General features: G+C 46.6%; 1 pseudogene; it reads left to right on the top strand.

The window, feature by feature from the left end:
- Window positions 1-357: 357 nt before the first annotated feature.
- On the top strand, window positions 358-538 carry LOC141146454 (U2 spliceosomal RNA; annotated as a pseudogene).
- The last annotated feature ends 16167 nt before the right edge of the window (window positions 539-16705 follow it).

Here is a 16705-nt window from a genome sequence, read left to right as displayed (position 1 = left end):
TGTGACTTCAAAATATAAAGGATTCACTAATCCAGGGATACTGTGTTTTTTTTTGGGCTGCCAATAAACCAAAGTGCAGTGCAGTGGGGTCTAAACCCATCTAGGCCTCCATAACAGTGTCTCGGCATTGGCCATGTGATCTCTGCTAATAACCAACAGTAGATAACCCCTTTTCCTAACATCATGGAGTTTGACTGTCGAAATGCCCTCCATAGACATTACAGAACTGTGGCTTGTCTATCCAAGATGTAACTCTCTCATGATGCCTCCTGGACTACTCCGATCCTTTTTAGGGCAATAAAGAATGGAGGGAAGCTGAGTGTAATGTCAGGGAAAACTATAGCATTCAGACATGCAGCCACTTCTCGGCCTTTGGGCTAGGATCAAGTGTATTATCTGTTCTTATCAGCTTTCAGGAGATAGAAAACTGGTTCCCTTTCCCATTTGGGAGCACTGGTTACTCCTTCTGATGTAATAAGGTGGGTGCAGTGGGAGATCTCTTTTCCTCCTGGATTGATTCTGGTCTGGGAAACCAGGCTTGTCCCTGGTTGAAGGCATGGCTCTCCCTAAGTGCTAATGCCTTTCTGGTAGGGATGGTGCTAATCTGGTCTGGTCAGGGGCTGGGCTGAAAGAAGCCTGTGGTGTATGTGCCCCTGGAGTGGCAGTCCAGGGGTGTCAGAAATCTTATGGTGGGGGAGCTCACTGTGAGTTTGTTTGGCACCATTGCATGTTTTTTTTTTAACACCTGCCTCCTGGGCTTGACCTTTTGGTCTGGACTGGAGGAATTTTCATACCGGCCCAAAGGGTCCTCCACTGTCATATATGCTGACGTTTATCCTTACACCTTTCCCTTTTTATGTGTGTGTATGTCTTTTTTGCACTTTTGCACAACATATTTGCGCTTTACTCACCCTGACTAGTAGGGTGTAGGTCCTCAGACTTGCCCTGAAAGTCTTCAGAGGGAGGGCACATGGCCTTTTGGTCAGTTTTTTTTCCCCTGTTAGGAGCCTCGTGCCCCAAGGGATCAGAGCTAGGATCCTATCTTTTTGGAGGTATACATCCTGTGCACTTTTTTGTGTGCTCACTTTTTTTACACCTGGTGCTTCCAGTGTACTCACTGCACTACGAAGCTTCAAAAGAAAAACATTTCGACAAGGTTTTCTTATCTGCCTAGTCATTTTCTTCAAGAAAACTCATGGCTATCATCATCCAATAGGGTTGCACCGCTACCGATACTAGTATTGGTATCGGTGCCGATAACGAGCATTTGCCCAAGTACTTGTACAGTCAGTGATCACTGACTCTGTGCTTTTGTAAAAGGAAGGAGCCAGTAAATTACATATTTACCGGCTCCTTCCTCTGCTCTCCATCCTGACAGATCGAGGACAGAGGGGGCAGAGGAGCACAGAAGGGGAGCAAGGAGCACGGAGGGGGATTGAAAAGCACAGAGGGGGACCGATTATCACAGAGGGGGACCAAGGAGCACGGAGGGGGACCAGAGGAGCACGGAGGGGGACCGGAGCACAGAGGGGGACCGAAGGAGCACGGAGGGGGACTGGAGGAGGATATGGGTGACGGGTGATCGGTGCGGCACTGGGGAGGAGTTACAATCACTGATCTCCCTGTATAGATATCAATAAAGCAGCTGACAGCCACTTCTCCTCCTTTTCCCTCCCGCGGCTGTCAGCTGCTTTATTGAAATCTATACAAGGAGATCAGTGATTGTAACTCCTCCCCAGCGCCGCACCGATCACCCGTCACCCATATCCTCCTCCAGTCCCCCTCCGTGCTCCTTCGGTCCCCCTCTGTGCTCCGGTCCCCCTCCATGCTCCTCTGGTCCCCCTCCGTGCTCCTTGGTCCCCCTCTGTGCTAATCGGTCCCCCTCTGTGCTTTTCAATCCCCCTCCGTGCTCCTTGCTCCCCTTCTGTGCTCTTCTGCCCCTTCTGTCCTCGATCTGTCAGGATGGAGAGCAGAGGAAGGAGCCGGTAAATATGTCATTTACTGGCTCCTTCCTTTTACAAAAGCACAGAGTCAGTGATCACTGACTGTCCCTTCATAACTGTCACTGAGCATCGTAAACTGTGTTTACAATGCTTCAGTTTATGAATGGAGAGGAGCCTCTGTCTCCTCTCCATTCATCTTCAGTGCAGCTGAGGCTGCAGAGAAAGGGACTGGGGAATTTGTGTCCTCACTCCCTTTCCCTGTCTCAAAAGGGAGATGTAAGGGTTCTGTTAAGACCCCTGATATCTCACCAAAGCCCCCCCCCCAACAGGGCTAAAAAAAAAATTAATACATACAAAAATAAAGAATTGTAATAAATAAATATTGAAAAGGTTAAATTGTAAAAATAATAAAAAATAAAATAAAAAACACACTGATACTGTCCACTCCAGCCCCCCCCCCCCAAAAAAAATAAGAAAGCGTTGTAAATAAATAGATAAATTGTAAAAAATAATTAAATAAATAAATTGTAAAAAATACAATTGTAAAAAAAAATAGAAATAAGAATAAAAACGACTGACAGTCCACGCGTCATCAATGCTGCATATTAGTGCCACTGTCACATGACATTAAAAAATAGTAATCGGTATCAGCGAGTACTTGGAAAAAAAAGTATCGTTACTTATACTTGGTCTTAAAAAAGTTGTATCGGGACAACCCTATCATCCAATATGACTAAAAAAGGGGAGAGTGGAGAAAACACCATCTACCATCTGTAGGCAGCTTGAAGTGAACTTCCACGTAAAACTATTTTTATGTTTTGGGTTGAGAAACATTAAAATCTGTAAAGGTTTGTGTGCTGTGTGTGTCCTCTCTGGGGAGATTTATGCCGCGTACACATGACCAGACTTTCCGGCAGAAAAGGATCAACTACTTTTTACTCATTAAAATGCAAATCAATTTATAGCTTTTTTGAAATGCGTTTTTCTGGATATTTTTGTTGTTATTGTGTCTCTCACTGTTAAAATAAATCGATCATTAAAATTATAGACTGATCATTTTATGTCAGCGGGCAAACGTACAAAATCAGCAGCTGATCAAATACTTTTTTCCCTCATTGTATATAGGGAAGCAAACTGGGAGGTGGGCCAAAGAGTGATTGAAGGGAAAGGAAATATAAACCCACCGAATAGGAGGAAATGCCCAAACAACACATGTGAATGGAATCACAGGAGTCTAGGAGTACCACTGCAGGAAGGAGGTAAGAATTACACAGGCAGGAAAACTGATGGCTAAACCGTGGCCTTTTTTTGTAAATAAGTGGAGTTAGATACTAGCAGTCTTCAGCTTTAATTGAGCAATCTGGGCTTCTGGTGTGCACCTTAAGGACCGGTTCACACTGCTGCGGTGTGGCATACCTCAATGACGTCACAAGGGGGCTGGGTCACTTGGTCACATCATCAGGTGGCCCCTTAGTTTATTAAGTGGCGGAAAGCAGCTGTGCTGTCAGACGCCTGGAGCCTTCATCAGGTGAAAACCTTTTTTTTTTTTTGTAAAGGGGGCTTTCAAATGAGTCACCCCCCCGCACCCCACAAACCCTGGGCCAGGGTTGTGGGGAAGAAGCCTTTGTCCTCATCAACATGGAGACAAGGTGCTTGTGAAGGGGGAGCCCCCTACTCCAAAACACCCCCCCATGTTGAGGGCATGTGGCCTGGTATGGTTTAGGAGGTGGACGCTCACTTGTCTTCCCCCTTTCCTGGCCTGCCAGACTGCATGCTCGGATAAGGGTCTGGTATTGATTTTGGTGGAGACCCTACAACATTTTTCTCAGAATTTTTCATTGCCGCCATTCTTTTGTTTTCAGTTTAGCAACCACTGACATCTGCTGAGTGGTTAGTTGTTAAGGACGCAGCGGCCTCTCTCCTTAACAACCTTCTATTGAAGGGAGGAACAGGAGATGGATTTGCATTGATGTGAACACAGGACTGCAATTTCAATCCGGTCCCACTGAAGTCTGTGGAGCAATTCACATTGCACCGGATCAAACTCGCACATGACCCTTTTTTAGCCGCATTAGAATCGCACCACATTGATGTGAACAGCCTTCATAGAAAACAATGTTATTTTAGATGATATGGCAATCTAGGCATTTTGAACGGATAAAAATTGCATCAGAATTCCCAGCAGTGTGAACCAGGTCTAGAGGAGGAATGGGCCACCTCAAAAGCAAATCTGCCCTCAGTTTATTCCAAGATGGCAGCTCTGTTAGACTGAAGTTGGAGACCACAATTTACAAAGGTGCCTTGGCCTGGTGGTTTAAATTTTCCTATATTTGCAAAAGCATGCAAAGAAAACCTTTGTTTTATGATACAAATTGTTTCGACAGTTTAGACTTTGTTTTTGTGCTGACTGGCTGGAAAATGTGCCGGTCAACTTTTTGTATTGTAATAATCAATAGGAATCTGGCAGAGGTTCTTCTCCGCTTCGAAACCAGAAAAAAAAAAAAAGTTTGACTTTCTACTTTAAGCCATTTACAAAATAGCCCTCGATGAAGTTCTCCTTCAAAGGTTGTTTATTGTATTGGCCATCCTGGGGTTGGGAAGTCAAGCGACAGGAGACGTATTTTCTTGGCTGCACGAACTCCGTCCATAGAAAGCGCCGCGGCGTGGCAATGACTAATTACTGGTGCGTGGCAATGTCAGGGACCCGAGGCTGCTTCCAAACCGGGCGGCTAACAGAATTATGAGATACAGTATCTCTTTATTTGATTCAATAAAAACGTCGGAGAGATGGATGAGCCTTGGACGTGGTTAGTATTTTAGGACATGTGTAGGCCGTCCATCATTGTGTCTCCAGTCATTTCAAATATTTTGTTATGTGAACGGTGGCCATTGATGGAAGGTGAGATCGGGAGACAAAATGCATTAACTGAGGAGAAATCACCGAGACATAGAGGACACAAGTAGAGAAATGTACAACATGGACATACAGCGGGTATTGTTCTATCCTTAGTTAGGTATTGTTAGGGAACATGTCTCTGAAGTCCTAAGTCCGGTATTGTTAGGGGACAGGTATCTGAAGTCCTGAGTCCAGTATTGTTAGGGGACATGTCTCTGAAGTCCTAAGTCCGGTATTGTTAGGGGACATGTCTCTGAAGTCCTAAGTCCGGTATTGTTAGGGGACAGGTATCTGAAGTCCTAAGTCCGGTATTGTTAGGGGACAGGTATCTGAAGTCCTAAGTCCAGTATTGTTGGTGGACGTGGATCTGCAGTCCTGAGTCCAGTATTGTTAGGGGACAGGTATCTGAAGTCCTGAGTCCGGTATTGTTAGGGGACATGTCTCTGAAGTCCTGAGTCCGGTATTGTTAGGGGACATGTTTCTGAAGTCCTGAGTCCGGTATTGATAGGGGACATATCTCTGAAGTCCTGAGTCCGGTATTGTTAGGGGACGTGTCTCTGAACTCCTAAGTCCGGTATTGTTAGGGGACATGTTTCTGAAGTCCCGAGTCTGGTGTTTTTAGGGGACAAATCTCTGAAGTCCTGAGTCCGGTATTGTTAGGGGACATGTTTCTGAAGTCCCGAGTCCAGTGTTTTTAGGGGACAGGTATCTGAAGTCCTGAGTCCAGTATTGTTAGGGGATAGGTATCTGAAGTCCTGAGTCCAGTATTGTTAGGGGACGTGGATCTGCAGTCCTATGTCCGGTATTGTTAGGGAACGTGGATCTGCAGTCCTGAGTCCAGTATTGTTAAGGAACAGGTATCTGAAGTCCTCAGTCCTATATTGTTAGGGGACATGTCTCTGAAGTCCCGAGTCCGGTTTTGTTAGGGGACAGGTATCTGAAGTCCTGAGTCCTTTATTGTTAGGGGACATGTCTCTGAAGTCCTGAGTCCGGTATTGTTAGGGGACATGTCTCTGAAATCCTGAGTCCGGTATTTTTAGGGAACGTGGATCTGCAGTCCTGAGTCCAGTATTGTTAGGGGACAGGTATCTGAAGTCCTCAGTCCGGTATTGTTAGGGGACATGTCTCTGAAGTCCTGAGTCCCGTATTGATAGGGCACATGTCTCTGAAGTCCTGAGTCCGGTATTGTTAGGGGACATGTCTCTGAAATCCTGAGTCCGGTATTATTAGGGGACATGTCTCTGAAGTCCTGAGTCCAGTATTGTTAGGGAACGTGGATCTGCAGTCCTGAGTCCAGTATTGATAGGGGAAAGGTATCTGAAGTCCTCAGTCGGGTATTGATAGGGCACATGTCTCTGAAGTCCTGAGTCCGGTATTGTTAGGGGACATGTCTCTGAAGTCCTGAGTCCGGTATTGTCAGGGGACATGTCTCTGAAATCCTGAATCTAGTATTGTTAGGGGACGTGTCTCTGAATTCCGGTGTTTTGGGACATGGATCTGAAGTCCTGAGTCTGGTGTTGTTAGGGGACAGGTATCTGAAGTCCTCAGTCCAGTATTGTTAGGGGACATGGATCTAAAGTCCTGAATCCAGTATTGTTAGGAGACAGGTATCTGAAGTCCTCAGTCCGGTATTGTTAGGGGACATGGATCTGAAGTCCTGAGTCCAGTATTGTTAGGGGACAGATATCTGAAGTCCTGAGTCCCGTATTGTTAGGGAACATGGATCTGAAGTCCTGAGTCCAGTATTGTTAGGGGACGTGTCTCTGAAGTCCTGAGTCCGGTATTTTTAGGGGACATGGATCTGAAGTCCTGAGTCCAGTATTGTTAGGGGAAAGTTGTCTGAAGTCCTGAGTCCAGTATTGTTAGGGGAAAGTTGTCTGAAGTCCTGAGTCCGGTATTGTTGGGGGACATGTCTCTGAAGTCCTGAGTCCGGTATTGTTGGGGGACATGTCTCTGAAGTCCTGAGTCCGGTATTGTTAGGGGACATGTCTCTGAAGTCCTGAATCCCGTATTGCTAGGGGACAGGTATCTGAAGTAGGGCTCATGCTTGTGGTTTTTCAATATTTTTTTGAACCACATGAGCAGCTCTGCAACCAGGTGGACAAGCACTTGACTTTTTTCAATAAATTGAGTAGATATGAATGTAGCGTGTCACTGTCCACACACATTCTGTTGAACTTCACTACATGGTGACCACCAATTACTATGGGTATGCTAAATTTGTGGACCCTTGAAGCCCAACTTCTGCTTGCCCCTTTGCAGCACTGATACCACCAATGCAAGGACATTTTTTTCTGACATGAGTTGCCCTCCCATGTGCTCCTTGCTGTAAAGACCAGTTATAGGTGGGGGCAGTGGCCATTTGTTTGTACTGTTGGAATGCTGGTGAGGGGACACACTGGATACCTTTGCTGCCATTGTGCTATATGCTGGGTGTCCGGTGTGCCTTTAAAGAGGGGAGGACCACCTCCAGGCTCACCTGCCCTCTGCCTATCCATTATATTTATGTTCTTCCACTATGGAGGCTCTCGAAAGTTAGAGTTAGGATAATATTGGGGTTCCTTGGAGTGGCTCTGCAGCTTATGCATGTACTTGCAAATATGTGCTAACTAAAGCCCCATTTTTAATGCAAACTATTTGACCGGATAATTTAGTTGGTAGCAGTTTGGCTGGCGAGTTGAGCTGGGAATTTTCTTTGGTTTTGTTTGGACATGCATTGCCTTTCCATGTGCTCCTTGCTGCAAAGGCCAGTTATAGGTGGGAACAGTGGCCAATTGTTTATACATTTTTTTCCTTACAGCGATATCACCAACACGGGAACATTTTTCCTCCCAGTACACACTATAGAAGGATATGCTTTGTCCATTTTTCATTTCAGAGGTTTAGAAGTACATGAACCTCTTCCCATCTGGCCTATAGTAAAATGATGGCTGGGCTGGAGCTCTCCTGTTCTGGGTGGACATCATATGACGAACCAGTTGTGGTACAGACAGGGCCAATCACAGCCCATCTGTACCATGTAATTAGCTGTGGCCAATCACAGCTAATCACAATAGTACACACAGAATGAATGCATTTCATATAGAAAAAATGGTTGCTTATAACAGTGATTATCACTTTTCTTTCCAAAATGTTTGGTCTTTTTTGTTTATTTAGCTAAAAAAAAACTGTGATGATTAAATACCACCAAAAGAAAGCTTTATTTGTGTGAAAAAAACTATAAAAATGTCATATGTGTACAGTGTTACATGACCGCGCAATTGTTATTCAAAGAAGAAAGTGAAGAGGAAGTGCCATACTCACAACAGGCCAGTCTCAGATGAAAGTGAAGAGCGGCCTCAGTCTAGGCTCCACCCAGGCCAGGCCCCCTGACACATTTCATCCCGACCCAGGGCTTAGTCATAGATGATTATGACTAAGCCCCAGGGAAGGGGGGAAAAGCGAAACCAGTCAGTGGGCATGGCCTGGAAGGAGCCTAGTCTGAGGCCGCTCTTCACTTTCATCTGAGACTGGGCTGTTGTGAGTATGGCACATCCACAGTACTTACATACATCACTTCTGGATGAGTACCTGAGACGCCGGCACCCACCTTAGTGTGGATCACCGGAGCAGGGACCTTGGTGTTCTAGAGTGGCGCTCCGAGTTTTTAAATACGATTTGTAGTAAATTATATAGAATTGTGGTAAAGTTGGTCTTTTGGGGATTTGGGAAAGGGCTGCTGTTTGAACATACATACCAAACTGACAGGGCCCACCCCCCATAAAATACAGTTTACCATACTTCAGTCATGAATGAACACATGGAGTCATCAGTACCGATCACTCGTGTTTCTTCAAGTGACATATTTATCAGACCTTTCCCCTACTTTCCATCCTGAAAGATCCTATTGAGTGCTTGCAGCTGCCAGGAGGAAGGAGAGGAGGAAACCTGACGGCACTGTGGGGTTGGGGGCACACAGGGGAGCCTGGCCAGTAGAGGGAAACATATGGTGCACAGGGAGGGTGATGGGTGCAGCGGGGGGGGCAAATACTGGAATCGATCTCCTGTATGGCTCTCTCTGCAGCAGCTGGAAGGAAGCCGAAAGAACTGCGGGGTTGGGGGCACATAGTGGGGCCTGGGCACGGGACGAGAAACATATGGTGGGGTTATATATGGTGCAAAGGGAGGGTGATGGGTGCAGCGGGGGGGCAAATACTGGAATCAATCCCCTGTATGGCTCTCTCTGCAGCAGCTGAAAGCTAGAAGGAAGCCGACAGAACTGGGGGAGAAACGTATGGTGCACAGGGAGGGTGATGGGAGCAGCGGGGGGGGGCAAATACTGGAATCAATCCCCTGTATGGCTCTCTCTGAAGCAGCTGAAAGCTAGAAGGAAGCCGACAGAACTGGGGGAGCAGCAGGGGGGCAATTACTGGAAGTGTTCCCCTGTATGGCTTTCTTTGCAGCAGCTGAAAAGCGGTGGGAGGGAGAGAAGGGAAACTGACAGCACTGTAGAGGTGGGGGTACACAGGGAGGCCTGTGCAGCAGGGGGGATGTATGGTGCACAGGGAGGGTGATGGATGCAGGGGGCTGGGGGTAGTTACTGAAACCGATTCCCTGTGTGGCTCTCTCTGCAGCAGCTGAAAGCCAACGGGAGGGAGAGGAGAAGAAGCCAGCTTTCAGCTGCTGCAGAGAGAGCCATACAGGGGATCGATTCCAGTAATTGCCCCCCCTTGTGCTGATTACCCTCCCTGCCCACATGCGATTCACCCAGCTGGTCTGAGCCCCGTAGAGGAGGACTGGTGGTACCCCCTTATTCATGCATATTAGGGTGGTAAGAAGTGAGAGAACTGAGCACTGTGCAAGTCATGAATTGGAAGCTCTACACACCTCCATGGCTTTGGAAGAGGAGTCATATGAAGAGATTCCCCAAACAAACTAAGAAAGCCAACCAGCCATAATTTCCGAAGCTTTGGTCCCGAAGTATGAAGGGAAGTAATCAGCCTGAAATATTGTAGAAATATCGGGCCTGACAAGATAAGTTATACCGTCTTTTTAACAGTTTAATTATATTGTGAAGCTTCTATTATGGTAGTACAAGATGACTTCATTATTTGTAGCGATCCCCGGTGTATTCCGCTCCGTCTTCTCAATGAGCGGCACTCGATGAGACACCAGACAGATTTATCGTTCTCCAGTTAATTGCAATATTTTATTAACATTCTGTTTTCATATACTACACACAAGGTGAGTCGTGTCGCTAAAAGCAGGAATACCGAGCTAATTGTCAAAATTTTTAATCTTTCCTCACTCAACTTTTAAACAATTTTAATTCACTTTTGAACGAGTGTCATTGCATTTTTTATTAATGCAGTGAAATGTGACAAAATTACATTACTGATGACACAAGAAACACAACCTATCCGAGGTGAGAGAAGCGGTGTGAGGGGGGAGGGGTGGGGATTTTGTGCAGTTTAGTTGTCTCCAATGAGTAATAGTTGAAAGAAAAGTACGGAAATCTGTTTTTTTTTTTTTGGAGAGTCATACCTACCTAGCTGGATGCAGAGAACCTGAGCGCTCAAACACCGCCGTTCGGTGCTGACCCGGTGGTATTATATACCGATGAGGATCCATGAGATGTTCCCTCGGAGCTCAGACCTCTGCTGGAGGTGTGGGGAGGAACAGTGTTCTCTTCTCCACATCGTGGTCCTTCCGCCTTCTGCAACCCATTTGGACAGAGGTCCACCATGGGAGTTACCATGGACCCCCCTCCGCATTCTTTGTCCTGCACAACCACGATATTCCAAGTAAGATCTATAGGAGATCCATTTTACCTCTCCTGCTCACAGCCACATCCCATTGTTCTGGAAGCACACACCACTGCCGTCTCTGGTTGCTTGGTTGAAAAGAGTAGCGGAAATATAGGCAATGGAGGACTCGGTGGCCACGGAGAAGGACCTTCGCCAAAAATTCCTCAAAAAATGGTTTTATTGGCACAAGTTTGTTTATTCTGAGGAGCATGCAGAGCTTTTCACTTAACTCCCCTGTGAGGGAAGGTAATTGAGATCGGCTGGTGGTTCCCCTCCCCCCTCCTCTTTCTTTACTTTTTCTTGTGCTCTCCTTGGCTGTTCTGCCCTTAGGCTCAAACCTGCTCTTTCTACAATTTTAATAAAACTGTTTATACTGTCAAAAAATGATGTGCGGGATGCAGAGACTTCCTAGACCCTGATGTCCACTTTCTGGTCATCAGTTATTTGTTTATCCTTTACTACAAAGTGGTTGTTGTGACCAAGGTCTTGTTTGTAGAAGTCTTCCACTGTATGTACACCAGTGTTTTCTGTATTACCGTATGCCTTATCTAAAGAGTTGAAAGAAAAAAAAACACAGCCGTTCGATCAGTTCTCAGAGCCTCCAGCTCACTGCTCTGCCCCTACACCCCTGCCGAGATCTGGGCTGTGGAGGGGGCGGGAGCAGCCGGCTTAGGCTCTTAGCGGCACGCTGGGCCGGGTGCCGGTCCAGGCATGTGGGCAGATCCTGACCATATCTTTCCCAAGCCTGGACTGGCTCTGTGACATCAGCAGACAGCGGACTTCAGCCCGCTGTCTGCTGAAAACGGATTAGGGGAAGTGCAAAACAAACTGCACTCCTGTCATCCACAGGAGAAGTACAGCCAAACGAGCTTTCCCCGTTCCAGCGATACTAAACACACGCTGTGTAATGTACTAGACGTGTGCACTGCCGAAAAATTTGTTTATTTTCGTTTTTTTTTTTTTTTTTTTTTTTTCGGGTCATTCGTTATGATCGCAATTCGAAAATCCGAAAATAAGAAAGAAAATCTGAAAATTCTAGAGATTAAAAATCAGAAAATTCAAAAGAATAACTAACTAAATAATAATTAACTATTAAATTATAGGTATTGGAATTTCCTGTCAAATTTGACTGTTAGGCTCGATTCACACAGGGGCAACACGACTTCAACGCGACTTTGCAACACGACTTCAACCCGACTTCAACACGACTTGTGGATCCGACTTTTGAACGGGGATCCGACTTGGATCCCCGCCACTGTGTTTGGTATGAATCTTTAGGGGGAACTCCGCGCCAAATTTTAAATAAAAATCCGGCATGGGTTCCCCCCCCAGGGGCATACCAGGCCCTTGGGTCCGGTATGGATCTTGAGGGGAACCCCCCTACGCCGAAAGGACGGCGTGGGGGGTCCCCCCAATCCATACCAGACCCTTATCCGAGCACGCAGCCCGGCCGGACAGGAATGGGGGTGGGGGTGGGGACGAGCGAGCGCCCCCCCCCTCCTGAACCGTACCAGGCCGCATGCCCTCAACATGGGGGGGTTGGTGCCTTGGGGGAGGGGGGCGCGCTGCGGCCCCCCCCACCCCAAAGCACCTTGTCCCCATGTTGATGAGGACAAGGGCCTCTTCCCGACAACCCTGGCTGTTGGTTGTCGGGGTCTGCGGGCGGGGGGCTTATCGGAATCTGGGAGCCCCCTTTAATGAGGGGGCCCCCAGATCCCGGCCCCCCACCCTATGTGAATGAGTATGGTGTACATGGTACCCCTACCCATTCACCTAGGGGAAAAAAGCGTCAATAAAACAAACAGTACACAGGTTTTTTAAAATAATTTATTAGGCAGCTCCGGGATCTTCTTCCGACTTCGGGGGTCCTCTTCCGACTTCGGGGGTCCTCTTCCGACTTCGGGGGTCTCTCCGCCGTCTCCTCCCGGTGTCCGCATCTTCTGCCGGCTCCTCCGCTATCTTCTGCAGCTCAATTGCTAGCGGTGGTCCGGACTTCTGCCTTCTTCTTTTCTTCCAGAGATGTTGACACGACGCTCTCTCCAGCTGGAATGGTCTCTGAACGCTCCGCAACGGACTTATATAGGCGGTGACCCCGCCCCCTTATGAGGTCACTGTCCCAGGGCATGCTGGGGCTGTGCCGTCATAAGGGGGCGTGGTCATCACCCGGTGACCACGCCTCCTAAAACGTCACAGACCCAGCATGCCCAGGGACTGTGACGGCATAAGGGGGCGGGGTCACCGCCTATATAAGTCCCTTGCAGAGCGCACAGAAACCATTCTGGCTGGGGAGAGCGTCGTGTCAACATCTCTGGAAGAGAAGAGGGAAGAAGATGATCCAGAGGTCCGGACCACCGCTGGCAAAAGAGCGCCAGAAGATAGCGGTGGAGCCGGCAGAAGATGCGGACACCGGGAGAAGACGCCGGAGAGACCCCCGGAGTCGGAAGAAGATCCCGAAGCTGCCTAATAAATTATTTTAAATACCTGTGTACTGTGTTTTTTATTGACGCTTTTTTCCCTAGGTGAATGGGTAGGGGTACCATGTACCCCATACCTATTCACATAGGGTGGGGGGCCGGGATCTGGGGGCCCCCTTATTAAAGGGGGCTCCCAGATTCCGATAAGCCCCCCGCCCGCAGACCCCGACAACCAACGGCCAGGGTTGTCGGGAAGAGGCCCTTGTCCTCATCAACATGGGGACAAGGTGCTTTGGGGTGGGGGGGCCGCAGCGCGCCCCCCTCCCCCAAGGCACCAAACCCCCCATGTTGAGGGCATGCAGCCTGGTACGGTTCAGGAGGGGGGGGGGCGCTCGCTCGTCCCCACCCCCATTCCTGTCCGGCCGGGCTGCGTGCTCGGATAAGGGTCTGGTATGGATTGGGGGGGACCCCCCACGCCGTTTTTTCGGCGTAGGGGGTTCTCCTCAAGGTCCATACCAGACCCAAGGGCCTGGTATGCCCCTGGAGGGGGAACCCATGCCGGATTTTTATTTAAAATTTGGCGCGGAGTTCCCCTCAAGATCATTTGAGCACAAGTCGCATGCCGAAGTCGGATCATGCGAGACGGCGATCCGACTTCAATGATAGTCAATAGGCTGAAGTCGGATCAAAGTAGTACAGGGAGTACGCTCTGAAGTCGGAGCGACTTCAGTAGTGTCTATTAAGACGCTAGCGTTAACTCCCATTGAAACTATTTCTGGAGCGACTTGGGGCGACTTGAGGACGTACAAGTCGGATCCCAAGTCGCCCCAGTGTGAACCGAGCCTTAGTGAAAGTAACGAATACAAATTTATCCGAAGTTATGACTTATCCGAAATAAATGCCGCATCTAAACAAATGGAACGGAACTGATTATTAATAAATAATATTAATAAAAAGTTTTGATTATTATTATTGTTGTTATTCGTTATTATTAATTCATTACGTTCCATTCGTTTAGATGCGGCATTTGTTAGTTCGGATAATTCGTAACTTCGGATGAATTCGTATTCATTACGTTCACTAACAGCCAAATTTAAAAGGAAATTCCAATACCTATAATGTAATAGTTATTATTTCAGATTTTCGCATTTCGGATTTACGAATTTTTGAAATTACGAATTTCCGAATTGAAGAATGTTTGAAAAATTTGTTAAACAGGTTTTTGTTAATTTCGGATGTTTCCGAATTAACAAATTTGTCTAAATTTGTTTAAAAACATCCCCCCTTCTATATCTGTATGTGGATGACGGCACTGTAATTATTTTAATAATATAAAAAATCTAAGTACCTTCTTTTCTAATGGATATCCAGCTGTCACATGACCCGGCTCTCTCCCAGCCTGTCTGCAGGGAAACATAAGCAGGAGGAGCTTCTAGTCCTCTGCTGCTGGTCACATGTTCAATTTTGAAAAAAAAAAAAAAAAAAAAAAGCTTTGGAATTCAAAATAAATAATTAATATCAATGAACTGTTTTAAATTATCATACAAATATATATTTAAAATCAAATCTTTATTATTTTTTGGCAATAACATGGTGTGGACAGATTTCTGCCAGTCACCGGCTGTGTTACGCCCTCTCCAGAATAAGAGGGAGGTGAAGCCTCCATCAATCTACATGTAAAATCCCGCCCCCCATTGTGTTTAGCTGGTTAGTGGGCGTGGGGGAGGAGGGAGTGGGCTGTCATGGTGTATACGCCCACATGTGTGACTCTATAGTCACATGGGCTACTCCGATGTGATGGGGAGGAAATGCTGAACATAGAAACTCACTGAAAACTGAGCATGTGCAGAGCTGCCAACACTACTCTGCAAAATCCCCAACGTATTGGGGACATGGACAGAAGAGGGAGATAGAGAGCAGCGGGATCAACCAGGATTTTTGCAGAATACAGAAAAAGGAATCCCATAGTGATGAGTGAGTATATGAACATCATGGAATACACCATTTATTCATCGTTTTTTTATGATGTGTTTTTAGTGACACCAATTCGAGGCTCATCTTTCCCCATTACCCCCCCTTTCCCCCTGGAGGCCCCCCATGGTGTATGTTTTTGCTTTTTATATTTTCCTATATTCACCTATTTGTGATGCCTTCAGGCAAGTCGCTTGACACGCTGAGCCTTCTTTCTTCTTGCCTCCTCTCCGGCCCCCGGGCGATCCTCTGCTAAAGCTTTGCTGGTGTCATCTCTTTCAGTACATTATGAATGAAGGTCATTGTGGTGATTCAACCTCCCGAAGACTGCGATCATCCAGGTAAGAACATTGCCTAGAGCTGGGCTTTAAAGCATCTGTCAGTGAATTCAACAAGGTCTTGTGTACACGGGCGCTGATTTTCTGCACTTAGGGTGGCAAAGGGGCAGTAAAAACATGCGGTTGATTTGCACTTAGGTCCTTTCACATTGCCATGGCCGTGATACTACATGGTGTGTCCTTCTCCCACCTGAGCTGTGGATCTCCTCCAGAGTTACCATGGACCTCTTGGCTCTTCTCTGATGAATGCTCTCCTTGCCCGGCCGGTCAGTTTAGGTGGACGGCCATGTCTTGGTAGGTTTGCAGTTGTGCCATACTCTTTCCATTTTCCGATGATGGATTGAACAGAGCTCCGTGAGATGTTCAAAGCTTGGGAGATTTTTTTTTATAACCTAACCCTGCTTTATACTTCTCCACAACTTTATCCCTGACCTGTCTGGTGTGTTCCTTGGCCTTCATGATGCTGTTTGTTCACTAAGGTTCTCTAACAAACCTCTGAGGGCTTCACAGAACAGCTGTATTTATACTGAGATTAAATTACACACAGGTGGGCTCTATTTACTAATTAGGTGACTTCTGAAGGCAATTGGTTCCAGTAGATTTTAGTTATCAGAGTAAAGGGGGCTGAATACAAATCCCCCCCCCCACTCTTTTCACATATTTATTTGTATCATTTATCATTTTCTTTCCACTTCACAATTATGAGCCACTTTGTGTTGGTCTATCACATAAAATCCCAATAAAATACATTTACATTTTTGGTTGTAACCTGACAAAATGTGAAAAATTGTAAGGGGTATGAATACTTTTTCAAGGCACTGTATGTGTATATATATATATATATACAATATCTCACAAAAGTAAGTACACCCCATCAGTGACATTGTTGTAAATCTTTTCTTCTATCTTTTCATGTGACAACACTGAAGAAATGACACTTGTCTACAATGTAAAGTAGTGAGTGTACAGCTTGTATAACAGTGTAAATTTACTGTCCCCTCAAAATAACTCAACACACAGCCATTAATGTCTAAACCGCTGGAAACAAAAGTCAGTACACCCCTAAGTGAAAATCTCCAAATTGGGCCCAATTAGCCATTTTCCCTCCCCGGTGTCATGTGACTCGTTAGTGTTACAAGGTCTCAGGTGTGAATGGGGAGCAGGTGTGTTACATTTGGTGTTATCGCTCTCACTCTCTCATACTGGTCACTGGAAGTTCAACATGGCACCTCATGGCAAAGAACTCTCTGAGGATCTGAAAAAAAAGAATTGTTGCTCTACATAAAGATGGCCTAGGCTATAAGAAGATTGCCAAGACCCTGAAACTGAGCTGCAGCACGGTGGCAAAGACCATACA

Source organism: Aquarana catesbeiana, linkage group LG05 (genome assembly GCF_042186555.1).
Source record: "Aquarana catesbeiana isolate 2022-GZ linkage group LG05, ASM4218655v1, whole genome shotgun sequence".
NCBI lineage: Eukaryota > Metazoa > Chordata > Amphibia > Anura > Ranidae > Aquarana > Aquarana catesbeiana.
Note: the sequence above shows the minus strand (reverse complement) of the source record. Positions and strands in the feature narration are given on the sequence as shown.